Source organism: Cavia porcellus, unplaced genomic scaffold, assembly GCF_034190915.1.
Source record: "Cavia porcellus strain 051 isolate PalLab524CR breed Dunkin Hartley unplaced genomic scaffold, mCavPor4.1 scaffold_3, whole genome shotgun sequence".
NCBI lineage: Eukaryota > Metazoa > Chordata > Mammalia > Rodentia > Caviidae > Cavia > Cavia porcellus.
The window spans coordinates 22,333,515-22,350,848 of record NW_026947486.1 but is presented as its reverse complement, the minus strand read 5'-3'; the positions used below and the strand labels follow the sequence as shown (position 1 = coordinate 22,350,848).

The 17,334-nt window shown below is 34.6% G+C and overlaps 1 protein-coding gene and 1 non-coding gene across 2 annotated transcripts in view; one reads left to right on the top strand and one right to left on the bottom strand.

Annotated features, from left to right (window-relative positions):
- Shroom4 (shroom family member 4) overlaps positions 1-17,334 on the top strand; it is a 266,758-nt gene that overhangs the window by 94,578 nt on the left and 154,846 nt on the right. The gene's annotated exons all lie outside the window — the stretch shown is intronic.
- On the bottom strand, positions 12,501-12,607 carry LOC111758466 (U6 spliceosomal RNA). The gene has a single exon (XR_002792643.1). It is a non-coding gene; the product is annotated as a U6 spliceosomal RNA (small nuclear RNA).

Genomic DNA, 17,334 nt, shown 5'->3' with positions numbered 1-17,334 from the left:
ATTTCCACCTTTTCAGGTCTAGAGATAAGAATTTTTTGCCAATGACTTCAGAGGCTCATAGAGCAGAATAAAATATTTAGCAAGTTTTTGAACTGCGAAGTCTTTGTGTGCAACTTTGTTCTCTTTTTTTGCCCCCAAGATTGTTTTGACTATTTGGGATCTCCACCATTAGTTTGTAAATTTTCTGGGAAGTTCATCAATTTCTGCACAAGAATCACTGGAATTTTGATCAGAATTTCATGAATATGTTGATCCGTTGGGAAAGTATTGACCTTTTAACCATATTAAAGTCTTCCAGACCATGAATATGTCTTTCCATTTAAAATTTCTTTTAGTATCTTTTTGTAACTTTCTGTGCAAATTTTATACTTCTTTTGTGAAATATGTTCCTAAAGATTTTATTTTTTGATGCTATTATATTTATGTATTTTCCCTTAATTTCACTTTTGGTGTTTTCAGTGATATTTTATTGATATACAACAGATCTGTCTACAATGAGATTAAATGTTTCAACTTTATTCATCGTTTTTATTAAGTTCTAATAGTTTTTGGTCTACTATGGACTTTCAGATAATCTTATTTGAAAATATTATCAGTGAACAGATGTTCTTTTGCTGGTTCATTTCCATCCTGGATTGCTTTTATTCTTTTTTGCTCAATTGTGCTGAATAAAAACTCCAGTGTGTTGTTAAATAGATATTGCGTGAGCAAACATCCTTCTCTCATTTTTAGCCTTAAGGGAAAGATTTAAATTTTTTACTGTTATGTGTGATTTTATCTGTATGGCTGAACGTCTGCTCTTTGCTTGTTTTTTTGTTTTTTTGTTTTTTTTTTTTAATCATGAGAAACCACTGAATTCTGTAAAATGTTTTTTTTTCTCTTGAAATTGTAAAGTTAGTAATAATGCTCTTATGTCAACCCTAGTAATTTGAATTTTTTTTTCTAGTTTGACTAAAAATATGTCTATTTTGTGATCTTCTCAAAGAAGGAGCTTTTGATTTTAAGGATGTTTTCTTTCATGGATATTTTCTTTGCTTTGCATTAATTTTTGCATTTAAATCTTTATTGTTTCCTTCTCGTTGCTTTGGGATTTTTTCTTTTTATGATATCTGGAGGAAAATTAAGTTATCAAATTGAGATTTTGCTTTTTTTTGGAATAGGTGTTTACAACTTAAAAATTCCCATCTAAGTATTGTCTTATGTCTATCTAATGAGGTTTGGTATGCTGTGTTAGTTTTATTAATCTAAAAATATTTTCTGATATCTCTTTGATTTCTTCATTGACTTATTGGTTATTTAAGAGTATGGTATTCAACTTTAACATATTTGTTAGTTTCCCAACGTTTTGCTCTTACTAATTTATAATTTCATTCCATATGGTCAAAGGACTAATGTTGAAGTATTTCTACATTTTATATTTATAAGCTTTTATAATTATTCACTTTTATATATATAACCTTTTATATTTATTTTCATTTTATATATTTAACCTTTTATATTTATTCATTTTATAGCCTAAAACATGGTCTAGCCTAAACAATGTCTCATGACTATTTAAGAAGAATATATATCCTTTTTCCATTCACCAGAGTATTCTCTAGGTGTCAATTATATGTAGTTGGTTTATAGTTTTGCTCAAATTTCCTATTATATTATTGATCCAGTTGTACTATTCATTATTTAAAATGAAATACTGAAGTATCAAATTACTATTGTAGAATTGTCTGTTTCTTCCTTAATTTCTGTCATCTTTTGCTTTATATATTTTGATGTTCTATTATTTGATGACATGTTTATAATTGCTTTCTCTGCCTGATTAATTGACCACTTGATGATTATGTTTTTACTTCTAGTAATATTTTAAAGTTTTAAAGTCTATTTGTTCTGATATTAACCTAACTACTCCAGCTTTTCTGTCATTTACTTTCAATGTATTTTTGTCTTTGAATCAAAATGTGTCTTCTCCAGGCAACATATCTCTAGTCTAATAGTCTCTGCCTTTTCATTGTACTGTTTAATCCATTTTCATTCATTATGATTATTGATATGCTTGAATATACAGCTGCTTTGTTTTTTATTTCCTTACACCTCATATCTTCCTTGTTCCCCTTTGCTGCTGTCTTTTGTATTGAATGGATAAGTCCTAGTGGAACGTTTTAATTTTATTCTTGGATTGTCACTATTTTATAAATACTGTTTAGTTTTTACTCTTGACTTTCCTGTATACATCTTAATTTATTGGAATCTTGTTTAAATTTATACTGATGGAATTCTAGGAACATATAGAAATATTACTCTTGTATAGCTTATTCTCTGCCTCAACTTCTTAAATTGGTTATATTTCTGTAAGGCTTGTTTTGTGTAATGGTTTAAGAGGTTTTAGTCTATGGTCAGCCAAAAGAAAACTTTCAACTTGTAGCAGTGACTAGAAGCCAAGAGAGAAAGGAAGGGATGGGGATAGAAGTATAACCTTCCAGATGAGTTCCCCAGTTACCCACTTCCTCAAACTAGACACAGCACAACAGCACGTTCAGCTATGAACTCATCGGTCGATTAACCTACTGATGATGTTAGTGTCTCATGATCTGATCACATCTCAAAGGATTCACTTCTAGACATTTGAGCCTTTGGGTAATATTTTATATCCAAATCATAATACTCCCTTTTTATGTTATTATTGTTACACATATTGTGGTACATCTATTATTTTAATTTAACAATTCATTGTTACAATTATCACTTTGCCATTCTTAGCCCATTACAGCTATGTTGCCGCTCATCTCTTGTTTTAGTTCGTTTCCTTGTTGCTGAGACAAAATACCTGATATTCAAAGTTAAAGGAGGAAGGCTTTACTTTGGCTCACAAAAACTGTTAGACATTTTGGTCCATAATCCACTGGCGCCAAGGCAGTGGTATGGCAGTGGTATGGCAGAGGGGCATCACAGTGGAGAAACAGTTCATGGCAGGTAGAAAGCAGCAAAAGCAGTAAGCAGAAAGTGACCAGCAACAACATCATTCTTCTTTCTGCCCTTTATATTTCCTCCAAGCTACTCACACTTAGGGTAAAGTAGCACTCACACCTACCAGGGCCTTTCTACTATATACTCCCAGAATTATGGCAAACCAACCAGTGAACTAATTTAGTAATCACATATCCTTGATTCTAGCACCACACTTAATTTCAAAATCATACACTCTAGATCTAGACCTCTGAAAAGCCCCACATATGATGACATGAGGTTTGAGGGGCCATCTAAACAGAAGCCATAGCAGCTCCTTTGTGATGTTATCTACAAATACATTAGACATACAGTTCTACATTATAGTTCCCCAAAATTTGTAATTTATGCATTTTATATTATTGATTTTATACTTTTATAGTACTGAGTATTGAACCCAAGGACTTACACGTGATGAGCCATTGTACTAGCTCTTAGCTACATTTCCAGTTATTTTTTAAACTTTATTTTTAAACAGTATCTTACTCACTTGCCCAAGCTGCCCTTGAACTTAGAATGCTCCTGCTTCAGCCTCCTAAGTATCTGGGATTACAGGTGTGTGTCACCATATCCAGCTTCAATCTCTTTATTGGTATTCTATACTTAATCCATTTTTGTTATCATACTTTTGTTCTTTATGTTTTATTTCTAGTTATTTTAACATATTTATTATAGCTGCTGGACTAGTGTTATAGTTCAGTGGTAGAGTGATTGCCTAGCATGCATAAAACCCTGATTTGATGTTAAGTAAAATATGAAAATATCTGATTTGTAATGTTTTTTAGATCCAATTTTTGAACCACTTCAATGGTACTTTGGGTTGTCTACCTCATTTCCTAGGTGTATGGGTCACGTTTGCCTGTATCTTTCATGTCTTATAATGTTTTTGGAAATTGGACATTATAGGTAATATGTGAACTCTCCTCCACATCATCAACTTGTGTATTGGGTATTTTTAACCATTTTGAGGGTGCTAGGAATCAAAACCAGGGCTTTGTGTATGCTAAACACGTGATTTACCTGTTAAGCTTCTGTAGCAGTTTTAAGTCATGATCATGCCTTCTCTCATTTCCAGGACTTATTATTTAGTCATCTATTTATTTTTTATTTTTATTATTACATGTTTGCAGTACATAATAGTTACAGTTACCATGAGGAGTTGGTACATGTACATAACATATCTAAATTCTTTTTTCATTCCCTTTTCCTTTTCTCCTTTCCCTGTCCATTTCTTGGTCCTATTGCCTTTTGCAAAAGCTTTCCTATCTGCTTATTATTTGACGACTTCTCTGAAGTAACTCTGAAGTCTATTTCCACTATAGTGTGCAACCTGTGATGCCCATGCTCAAGTTTTTTCTTTGTTTTCATCTTTAAGCCTAGCTTCTTACGTGTCACCCTTGTATCTTTATAAACCATTTATTCAGATTACACTTAATCCTCTTAGCCAGGTACACATTAAGTCTTTAATGTGTGTGTAACTTTGAGTTTGCTTTCAAAATTCAAGGCATTTATGATTTTTCTTGAATTTAGCCAGATATTCTCTATCTAGTCTTTTCTATGACAGTGTAGCCCCATGAAGCACATAGTATTCCAGACCACTAGTGATAAATCTAATATTGTTTTTTAGGGCTGGATTCTTAGAAGCAACCCCTGGATCAAAATAGCTTGTTGTTTGGCCGGTATTTTATAAGAAGTTATGTTTAAGTTCCTTGACCTAATAGAACTATGTGTTGCATGGAGAATGCTCTCAACTTTGCCTCCCAGTTCAGATTGTGCCTTCGTGAGTACAGTGTAGTATGTGCACAGATTTCCAGACCCTCTAGTGATGCTGATCACCCCAAGATGACTCTGTTTAGTTATCTCTCTTATTATCTGTGTTAAACTTCTGGACGGTTTGTCATTTTCTTAGTTTCTACTAATATCATGGAGATACCAGCTACCTCTTAATTGTTCTTCAAGATGTCTGATGACTCTTAGACCTTAACTTTTCCAAATCTGTTCCAAATAAAGTCAGTCCCATCAAGAAAAGCTGCTGGTGCCTTTGGTGCTTATGATGAAATCTTCTCTCTTTCTGTCTTTCCCCTGAGAAGAACTTGTACATCTCTGCACTGGAGTTAGGGAGAGCAACAGTAGCCTTTTTTTTTTTTTTTTTTTTTTTTTTTTTTTGGTGTGATACCCTTGCGGAAGTAGCAAGTCCTAGAAGGCCAAAAGCTCCTGATATTCTCTGCCTGCAATACCCAGCATGGAATGCAATTTTATGGTTAAATAATAGCTTAAAACAATAAAACTGCTTTTTTACAATTTCATAAACATTTTCTAGAAGTCACCCATTATATAATTTGTCCAAAAAAGGACTGGAAAATAATTCCTTGTGTTTTAATATTTAAGATGTTAGGTGCACTATAAATGGAGAAGTAAAAAATTAAATGTTTAAAAATTTCTTGACACACAAAAAAGAAATATAGCACATGCCTCACCTTAGTCCATTTTTTGGTTACTACAATTGAATACAACAGAACAGATAATTTACAAAGAGAACAGGTTTATTCAATTTATGCTTCTGGAGTGTAGGAGGTACAAGATTGAGGGCACACATTTATTGACATCTTTCTTACTAGTGGGAAAGCTGCAGTCTCTAGGTAAGGTACAGGATATCAAACAGCAAGAGAGCTGGAAATGAGAGACAAAGCCATACTGGATTTTTATAGCAGACTCACCCTTAAGATAACCCTTTACCTTATGAATCCAGTAGCTCATGAATGGTTTAATCTATTCATGAAGCAAAACTTTATGACTTAATCATCTGTTAAAGGTCCCACCTTTTCCCTCCTTTGAATAGCTCATGACAGTGATTAAATCTCAACACGGAGTTTTCACTGGGACGTTCAAATCGTACTAGGTCTCCTTATGCTAAATTGAATGTGTTAGATGAGCTGCACTCCTTATAGAATCTCATGGGGTAAATTCACTACTTTTACTTTTCCATCTTCTTATAGTAACCCACATTGACTCCTGACTCATTCCCTCCATATTCAAAGCCAATAACATTCAGATCTCTGACCTTTCTTCTGTAGTTACATCTTCCTCTGAACACATCCAGAATGAATTAAGTATTTTTAAGGATTCGTGCATAAGGTTGGGTCACCTCATTTCAAGATCCTTAACAAAATCACATTTAAAAGATGCAAAAGAGATTGTATCGTAAAGTAACATATTTGTATGTTCCAGGGAGGGACTTATCTTACTTTTAACAATAAATAATGTATGAGTAGAAAATACTTGCCAAATGCCTATTTGCTTTTTAAAAATTAGTACATGTTTACAGTATTTTATGATTATATTCCTCATGGGGAGTTGGTACATATACATGACACATCTCATTTTTTCTTTATCTTTTTCTCCCCTTTTTTCTCTCTCCATCCATATCTTGGGCTCTTCCTTTATGCAAAATATCTGACTCTCTGTTTCTTATTGTCTGTCTCTTATTTTTCTTTATAATTTATTCATATTTTATATTTTATTATATTTCTCTTAATAAGACAAATCATGCAGTATTTAAACTTGCATATCCAGTTTATTACATTTAAAATTATAGTCTCAACTTGCATCCTTTTTCCTACAAATGACTCACATTTTTGTGGCAAAGTAGTGCACCATTCTCCATAGGTACTATGTTTTCATTATCCATTTTTTGATAGATATATAGTCCACTTACAAGATTTATCTATTATTAAGTTTACTGCTATAAACAGAAGTACAGGTACCACTGTAATATCTCTTTAATTCTTTTGAGAAGATACCTAGAAGGAGAATTTCTAGATTAAATAGAGTTTCTATTTTTAGCTTTTTGAGAAATCTCCACATTGATTTCCATACTAGTTGTCCTAGTTTACATCCCAAACAATGTGGAAGTTTTCTTCTTCCTCTGCTAGAATTTGTTATTATCTGATTGCTTGATAATAGCCATTCTTTCTGGAGTAAGATTAAATTTCAATGCTATTTGACTTTCTCTACAGCTGGAGATAGTGAACACTTTTTCTTGTGTTATGTACTGTTTGTATTTCTTCTTCTGAGAAGTGCCCATTCATGTCAATCATCTATTTTTTGGTTATATCTTTTATTTGGAGGGCTCAGATTATTTTTGAGTTCTTTATACAGTCTAGGTATTAGTCCTTTCTCCAAAGAATAGCTGGACATTTTTTTCTCGTTCTATAGGTTGTCTGGTCACTCTAGTTATTTCATTTGCTATGCAAAAGCTTTTCATTTTGATATGATATCATTTGTTGATTCTTGATGTTATTTCATGAGCAATTACAGTTTTATTCAGAATGTGTTTACCTACTCCTGTGTCTTCAAAAGTTTTACACATTTTATATTCCAGCAGATTAATTCTGTTTTAACATTTTGATTTTTGATCTGTTCTGGTTTTAGTTTAGTATATGTAAGGAAAATGGATTAGAATCAATGTTAGGCATGCAGATAACCACTTTCCCCAGCAGCATTTGCTCTACAGGCCATATTTCCTCCAGTGTTTGTGTGTTTGGCCCTTTTTTCAAATATCATTTGGGTGAATGTGCCCAGAGTTGTTTCTGTATCTTCCATTCTGTTTCATTGATCCACATGTCTATTTCTGTGCTAGTACTGTTCTGTTTTTATCACTGTAACTTTGTAATATCACTTGAGGCCTGTTTATCATGCTTTCTGCTTTGCTTATGTTACCCAGGATTGCTTTTACTATTCTGAGTCTCTTTTGACTTCATATGAATTCTAGAATTGTTTTCTCTATTTTTATGAGGATTAGTGTTCATAGTTTGATTGCAACTGCATTAAACCTGTACCTCATTGTTGGGGCCAGCCTCTGACCTTTATACATGACCAAAGGACGATGAAGGTAAAAAAAAACAAAGAAACACAGATTTTGGTTAAAATGTGGAAGCCAAGGGGCTCTCTTCTCTCTTCAACAAAGAACCCTGAATGACTGGCTCACTCTGCCTTTATTCACTCAGACACAGGTACAAACAATTAGAATAACACATGATTCATCTGCCTCCAACCACCCAAGGTACTGCCTAGGTAAAAAATAGGATCTCAGCTGAATTAACTTTTACCTAGTACTTACAGTATGTCAGCATGCCTACACACCACCTTTCTTCTTAGGTCTTGCAGAGACCAGTTAAGCCTCAGTCTTCCTACCTCGTATTCCACATCCCCCCTTTTTGTTTTACAAAACACACTTGAATATGAATAACTGCTGTTCATCCCTAGGGTAAGTATGTAGGTGTAGTTATTCTATCTTTTGGGTTGAGGACCACCCTTTAATTACTTTACCTCTAACCACTGTTGTAATGTATCTGTACTGGCTCTTTTCCAGTGTCTAATTCTATCTGACTGCCTATACCATGACTAACTTAATTGTTCTCTCCTCTGAAGAAGTACCTCTAACTTACATGAGTGGGTAACAGGGGAAGCTTGTTTTAGCAACTCCCAGATAAAGAGGAACATAATTGTGATTGACAATCAGAGACACCCTCCAGAGGATGTATTAAAAAGGGCCTCAGTAGATGCCAGGTGTCCTCATCTGAGGGAGACTCACCATGAAATAGTCTTTCTGCCTCTTGAGTACTTTTCTTCAGTCATCATCTGAGGGAAGACTTTCAGTGGTGAGGAGAGTGGAGTCAAATTCCTCCATGGGTGCATCATGAGAACTTTGTCATGGTTGCATGCTCCTGAATGGTACCCACACTATCTATGCATTTCCTGCAATGAAATAAGCAAACCTCTACTCCCATACCAACAGGGTAACCAGTCCCTCCTATTTTCCCATCTTCAGAGACTGCTACAACACTCTTGTGTTCTCCCTTTCCCCATGCTCTTGTACTTTTGACCAATTAAACTCCACTGGGTTGCTATCTATACTATCAACAAGATTCAAAAATGGTAAGTGTAAAAGTTGCAAAATCAAGCTGTGTTTATGGTTCATTATGACCTATTACTCCCCCTTTTGTTACTGTAATTGTCATTTTAATGTCAAATGTGCATCCTCAACAATAACATGTCCTTGTGGATTACAGGAATTCAAGTGGAATGACTAATATTCCACTGATACAAAAATTATTGAAAACTCTCACTTGTATAGGCAGTGTCATTATCTCTTTCTTTAAAATTTTATTTAAAGAAAACAACAAAACAGTAAAAGGGATACGAGTAATATAGAATTTCAAAAAATAAACAGTATGAAATCACTAGTTAATAGAGTACATATTGTCATCTTAGAAATAGTTGTTCAAGTTACAAAATGAAAGCATACAAAGTAGACATTCAAACAATGAGATTGCTAACAGTTTTGTTCAATTATCCACAAAAACTTAGTAATATGGTCTTCTATCTTTCACACCTAAACACACTTGAAGTTGTATCCTTTAGAGCACTTTATTTTCCTCTCTTTTTTATAATAACATTTATACATTTTGGGTTTTATTACTCCCACAGTTCTTATTACACTTTTTTGGAAAAGAATAAAACCAAATATGACAAAACAAAGCAATCAGTGTAAACAAAGGATGAACACAGTACTTGATGTAAAAACAGAATACAAGGTAATCAACAATAATGCCTCTTGCTACCTTAAAATGAATTGCCTATATCATCAGGTATAATAAAATTGAACTAAACAGTGAAAAACAAGACCAATAAAACCTAAACACTGGAAACAGTACAGGACTTCAAAAGAAGACAATAGTCAAACCAAAATAGGCATCATAGTGAATATTATTGGCTTCAAAGTAGTTGCCTATACCCTCAAAGTTGATACTATCAAATAGAACAGAATAGAGTAAAATCAGTCAAAACAAGATGGTAAGGACAATACAGGGCTTCAAATCAAGTTAATAGGAAATCAAAAAAAGTTATTATAATATATCCTGCTAATTTTAAAAATTTTTCCCTTAATTAAAATGAATAAATAATTAAATAGATAAATAAAAAGGGGGAGCTTAAGCTAAAAGAGGACATAACAACATAACAGTACAGATCAGAAGAGAACAATTTAGGCAACATAATGTTTCACAACAAGATAACCTGACTTAATGGTAGTTACCATAGTGTCTCTTTCCTTGAAATATTTGAGTATAACTTAGTATACTATAGCACCAAACATATCAAGACAGTGTGAAACCATTCAAGAGGATGAAAGTATTACAAGGTATTTAGAACCTGCTAACAGAAAATGAACAATGGTTTCTATATGATCTCTTTGCCTATAAAAATTTTGTTTATACTATCACATATAATATTATCCAATAAGATAAAACATGATAAAAACAATGGAGACAGAAGAACAACGGTTTGATGGGACTTTACAGCAAGATGATATTAAATCAGCACTAGCTGTTATGATGTCTTGTTTTCTTCAGAATAGCTGTTCATATCATCACAGACAATAAAATCAAACAGCCCAGTATACCACCATTCCAATTAATGAGTGAAAACTTTTTAAGGCTCCAAAGCCATATAATGAGGAAACATGATTACCACATACTTTTATGTATTTATGTCATTTCTTACACTAGGGAAACTATTCGGTATTCACACATGTTAGTTTGATTTATTTCACTTATGAGTTTGGTCTCAAGCTGCGCCCATTTATTTATAAATATCTCAGTGGGATCCTTCCTTGTAGCTGAGTAGTACTCCATTGTACAAAAATACCACAATTTTTTTATCCATTCCTCAGTTGGTGAACAATTCCGTTGTCGCCAAGTTCTGGCTATTACAAATTGTGCTGCTATAAACATGGGTTCACATATATCACTGTGGTATGATGCTTTCAGTTTTTCTGGGAATATGCCTGGAAGTGGAATAGCTGGAACAAATGGGACATCCAATCCCAGCTTTTTGAGAAATCTCCACACTTATCTTCACAATGGTTGCACCAGTCTACAATCTCACCAACAGTGCAGGAGAGTTCCTTTTCCACACAGCCTCTCCAGCATTTGTTGTTGGTTGTTGTCTTGATCCTGGCCATTTTTTCAGGGGTGAGATGGAATTTCAGTGTGGTTTTAATTTGCATTTCTCTATTGAGTAATGATGATGGACATTTTTTCATGTATTTATTTGCCATGTGTATTTCTTCATCTAGAAGTATGTATTCATCTCAGATGCCCATTGTTGGATTGGATCTTTGAATTTTGGGGGTCTGATTTTTTAAAATTCTTTATATGTTTTAGACAGCAGTCCTTGGTCTGAGGGACAGTTCACTAAGATTTTTTCCCAGTTTGTGGGTTTTCTTTGGACTATGCTGGAGATTTCTTTTGAGATGCAGAATCTTTTTAATAAGAGGTGATCCCAGTTATTGATTCTGCGAAGTATTTCCCATGCGGTTTGAGTCCTGTTCATGAATTCTCTACCTACTCCTATGTCTTCAAGGTTTTTACCCAATTTGTCTTCCAATACATTTAGGGTTTCTGTTTTAATATTCAGGTCTCTGATCCATTTAGATTTTTATTTAGTACATGGTGATAGGCATGGGTCTAGTTTTAGTTTTTGGCATATGGAGAGCCAGTTTTTCCAACACCATTCATTAAAGAGACTGTCGTTCTTCCAGTGATCATGTTTGGCCCCTTTATCAATGATAAGGTGGTTGAGTGTGTTTGTAGTTGTGGTTGTATCTTCTAATGTATTCCATTGATCTTTGGCTCTGTTTTGATTCCAGTACCATGTTGATTTTACTAGTAGTATAACTTTGTAGTATAACTTCAAGTCAGGGATTGATGCCTCCTGCCTTGCCTTTGCTGCTTAGAACTGTCTTTGCTATTCTAGGTCTCTCTCACTTCAGATGAGTTTTTGGAGTGATTTCTCAAGATCTATGAGGGATGTTGATGGTATTTTTTATTGGGATAGCTTTGAATCTGTATATGAGTTTTGGGAGAATGGCCATTTTCACAATATTGATTCTTCCAATCCATGAGCAAGGGATGTCTTTCCATTTTCTGAGATTGTCTTCAATCTCTTTTTTTTATCAGTACCAGAGATGAACTCACGACTGTACGCTTGCAAGCAGGCACTTACGCTGCTCAGCTAAATCCCCAGCCCCCTGTCTTCAATTTCTTTTTTAAGTGTATTATAATTTTCTCTGTATAAGTCTTTCACTTCTTTCGTGAGAGTAATTCTTAAATATTTCATTTTTTGGATTGCTAGTGTGAAGGGTGTGGTTTCTCTTATTTCTCTGGCAGTGATTTTGTTGTTAGTATATAGGAATGCTATTGGTTTTTGAGCATTGATTTTGTATCCAGCTACATTACTGAATTTATTTATTGTATATAAGAGTCAATGGAGTTTTGGGGAGCTTCTATGTAGAGTTTCATGTCATCTGCAAACAATAATTTAACTTCTTCTTTTCTTTTCTTTACCCCTTTTATTTCTCTCTCTTGTCTAACTGCTCTGGCTAGTAGATCCAATACTATACTAAATAGGAGTGGTGATACGGGACATCCTTGTCTTGTAAAAATCTGGAACCTCTCACAAATTTGCGTGTCATCCTTGTGCAGGGGCCATGCTAATCTTCTCTGTATCATTCCAATTTTAGTATATGTGCTTCTGAAGCGAGCATTCTTTTTCTTTTCTTAATAACTTCTATCTTTGCAAATGCCAAGAGACAATGTAAATGTGTATGCCTTGCAATATAGCCTACGTGGCAGTTAGCATGCATAAAATGAGAATGAGTATTTATATTAACCTGCACATACTGGAACCTGTGGAATTAAGATATATGTATTGCATCCATTTGCCATAGCTCATTTTCCTGATGGCCTCAGGTATTGTATCCATCTGATGGAACTTATGTAGGTGAAGTCTAGCATGCTGGGCAAGAATATACAATGTGGCATACCTGTGATATAGAATGTTTAAAGCTTAAAGGTAATGGCTTGATAATTCTCATGAAAATAAAGCTGTGATAGTCTCCCTTGCTGAAAAATTGAGGTGATGAATCTATCAGCCTGACAATTTCCTTCTGCCACTGGTCCAGGAAGATGAAAGTGTGAGTGCATATGAGCTATGTAAAAAGAGTCAGTCCTATTCTGAATGACTGTCAGAAATCACCAAAGCAAATTGAACAAAGGAGGATCTAGAATAATTTTTTATAGTGCCTGGTTCCAAACAGTTAGTGATATTAACTTATATAGCTACAATTACATACAATGTAAACAGATTCATACATTCTAATACAGTAATTATAGCAGTTAATGCCAATCTTTAACCCCAATAGTCCAAGGATAGCAATTTTCTGATTTTGCAGTCTAGTGAACATCAAAGTTGTGAGAAGATCCATCTGTAAAATAAATTGAAGCATTTTTTAATAGGAGTTGTCTGAGTATTTCTAGGTAAAATAAATGAATAATGACAATTAAACTTATCAGAATGATAATGGTTATCAACCACTCCAATATAATCGGCAAAGGCTATCTGCCAGAGTACAGAAGTTTTCAATGAATAAGTACGCTGTGAAAGATTAATAGGAAGCACAAAATTATCAGGATCAAATATTAAAAGCTGTACACTGTGGTGGTGGGCTTGTTCAATTACCTTGGCCATTCATCTGTGTAAATCTGAAGACTTTTTGTAAGCTGGTTAGGAAGATAAAGCTTTTCAATAGGTTGATATTTATTATTCACTGTTTGACCAAAGCATCCACTATAACACTGAGGCATAGGTAGTATGATTAGCAGAAATGGCACAGACTAATTCAAAATACTTGTCTCTTTGTCAAAGCAGTTTATATTATTTAAGGTTCTTTAAGGGCCTCGGATGTGAGGGTATGAGGAGAATTCAAATCTGTATCTTCTTGCAATGTTTATATAGATTGCTTAACTGATATGTAGGTATTCTTAATTTTGAGCAAATCCAAATAATGCCCCCACTAATTTCAGGAAATCATAGTTAATAGTGAGTCTCTTCTTAATGTTAATTTCTGGACTCAACCTGCTCTTTCTGTTAACCAGGGTTCCCAAATAACTATGGAGGTAATAGCTTGAAGTTTCTCTGGGGCTATGCATAACCTATGTTGTTTCAAAGCCAATTTTGTTCCTGCAAGAAAAAGAATAAGTTGTTGCTAGGAATTGATAACAAGCAATATATCATCTATACAATGTATTGTATAAGCCTGAGAAAATTTGTTTCCTAACAGGTTTTGAAGTCTGGTGAACAAAATATTGACACAGGATAGTGCTATTCATCATCCCCTGTGGTAAAACTGCCCATTGGTATTGCACATAGTTTACAGAAAGTCAGTGGCAGAAAAAGAAAGCAAAAAGTGGTCAGTCCTGCAGACCAAAAGAGATAGGAAAAACCAATTGTTAAGAGCAATAACAATCATTGGCCAGTTCTATCCAGCTGCAGTTGGAAAGGGGAATCTGGGCTGAGAAAAGCACTTGTAGGATAAATACATGAATTAATATCTCTTGAGGCAGCTTCCACTTTCCTAATTTCTTTGGTATAACAAAAACAGGAGTATTTCAAGGGCTAGTGTGTGGCTTGATATGTCTCACTTTCAGCTGTTCTTCCACTAATACTTGTAAGCAAACGAGCTTTTCTTTTGGCAGTGGCCACTGACCCACCCAAACAGTACATCAGATTTCCATTTCAATGAGATAGCAGTCTTTGAATAGGGAGAAGGCACAGTGACCCCCATTAAAGACTTGTCTCAATGCAGGATCTTCCCTTTCATTCCTCTGATAGAAATTCAGAGATTTGGGCATCTCTTTATCAACAGGTGGAATTGCCTTATTAGTAACTTGAATTCACCATTCTTTCAGCAGATACTTGCCCCATAAATTCACTGAGATCCTTGCAATAAATGGCTGAATTATTTCCTTAAGATTATCAGAGCCTATGTAAGGCAGAGGAATATCACTCTGCATAACCTGTCTGGGTGACCCAAGCCCTACCAAGGAGGTGGCTGCTGGCTAAGTTGGCCAAGGCAGGTGGCCAGTGGGATGAAGCCATCACTGAAATATATGCACCTGTGTCCATGAGTCCTCAAAAACGTTTTCCTTTAACCTTAAGAGTATATATGGGATAGTGGCCTGTGATACATTGACTGAAAAACACTTCCTTATGCAGAGGGTACTGCTAAATATTTTAGCTTCTTAGCTTAATGGCTGTCTTCTGACAGCTGGTAAAAGAATTAGTTAAGTAATATAATCACCTGGTTCAAAGAACCAAATATCATATGACTAAACCACAAACTGAATTTGCCCCAAATAGTCTGAATCAGTAATTCCAAGAAGTACTTCAACACCTTGCAGAATTAAACTAATTTTTTCTGGGACTACATCCATGCTACATAAGGGGAGATGTCCTCAGATTCTCATGGGAATTTTAACAGTTTTATCTCTGCCAATAAATGTCACCCATTCAGCAGCAGGAACGTCTAATCCCACATGTCCTGGGGTTCCAGTGACAAGGAACTCAACTGTCTCTTTGGAGACCCACTGGAGATTAGGACTATATGCCCATACTAAGAATTCCTCCCTATTGTTTGCAGGGCCTACACCCCATTTTCCACCAGTGAGGTGTCATCTCAATGACACTTAGAATGACATTGGTCAGCTCTGTGATTTCTGTTGTGAAAGTTCCCTTCTCTTAGGGGGGAAACAATTGTACCATTTCTTCCCTGGAGTTTAGTGCACTGTTTAAGGATATCTTCTATTTTGCTACAATTAAGACATCATAATTTTGAAGAAGCCTGATTTTTTTTTTAATTAAACCAAACATACTTTGGACAAATGTAGAAGAATTGTGACCTTCAGTGCTCACATTTTGATACACCTTCTAATAGTTGCAAGATTTTTGGTCACTTGGACAGGTCCCAATTGTTGTTTACAGTCTTTATGAGTATTCTCAAAGGCCATCTACAACACAATAATCTTTTCTGCTTGGGTATGTGGATTCTCTCATCGGACAGATTCCTGCATCCTGGCTAACAACTGGGCATAATTCTCACAGAAGCCTTGAAGAATGTGTAAAAAAGACTGAATGGGAATATTATCCTCAGGAATGGCTACACAGGTTTCATTATGAGAACCATTTGCTGATAAGCCTGGTCTGGAAAGGGTAAATATGAGAGTAAATATGAGTATGGATCTGTACTCAACAGTATTTTTTGCATAATCTCTGGGTGTCTTGCCACCTGATTCTGTTAAGCTTGCTCTGCTGCTTACTCTTGAAAATTAATATGGAAAGTTAAGTGTTGAAGGGCAGAAGGGCAGGATGTAGCTAAGTGCTTGATGTCTAAAGGAGGTAAGCACAAAGTTCCTAGGACTGATTCCAAAAAGCCCAACATGAAAGGTGCCTGAGCCCAATTATTCATGACACTGGATTTTAACCCTTTTATCAATTTATACTCCAAAGGATAGTACGTGTGAATACTTCATTGTGAATTAGTAGGGTTAGGATGAATATTAATTGGAAATGCACATGTCCTGAAGGGCGGTCCATTAAGTGAAGCCTGTCTAACCAATCTTTGATAAGGAGATACTACTTCTGTCTCAGCCACAGGTGGAAGGGAAGGAAGAAGAGAAGGAAGAGAAGGTGACCAGGGGTCATCATCTTCATCCCCATCCTCTCTCAAGGGTGCACTAGGTGTGGAATGTTCTCTTGCAGTTAAAGGATATGTTTTCTGATTGATTCTTCTAATCTATATCTTTTGATTGGAGAATCAAGATCATTCACATTGAAAGTTATTACTGAAAGTATTGATTAATTCCTGTCATTGTATTATTTTCTTTTTGCTGATTCTTTTTTTTCTTTCTTTCTACTTAACTATTCACACTGCAGTATTAGACATCTTTGTACTGTGTCTTCATTATCTTTTTCTAAAATATCCTTAAAATTTTTTTGCAATGCTGGCCATGGATTTTTAAGTATGCTCTTTGTCATTTGAAAACTATTCCTCCAACAATTTTAAAAGATAACTTTCTTTATCTGTTTTGTATTAATGGACATACAGGCTGCTTCCAGGATTTGACTATTATGAGTTGTTGTGTCATAAATATTGATATGCATGTATTCCTGTAATATGATGTCTTTAACTCTTTTGGGATGGTGCATAGAAGAGAAGTAGTTAGGTGAAATGGAATTTCTAATTTTAATTTTTTGAGAAATCTTAGCTGTAAAGACTTGAGAGTTTTTAGGAAAATGAATACACCTGTAAAATATAATACCAAAAGAAAGATATTAGATACACAAGGTTAAATACTGTTTGATGTATATCATTTGAGCAAGACAATGTGTAAATAAAAAGCAAAATAAAGCTCTAATAGGACATAGGTACTTTGC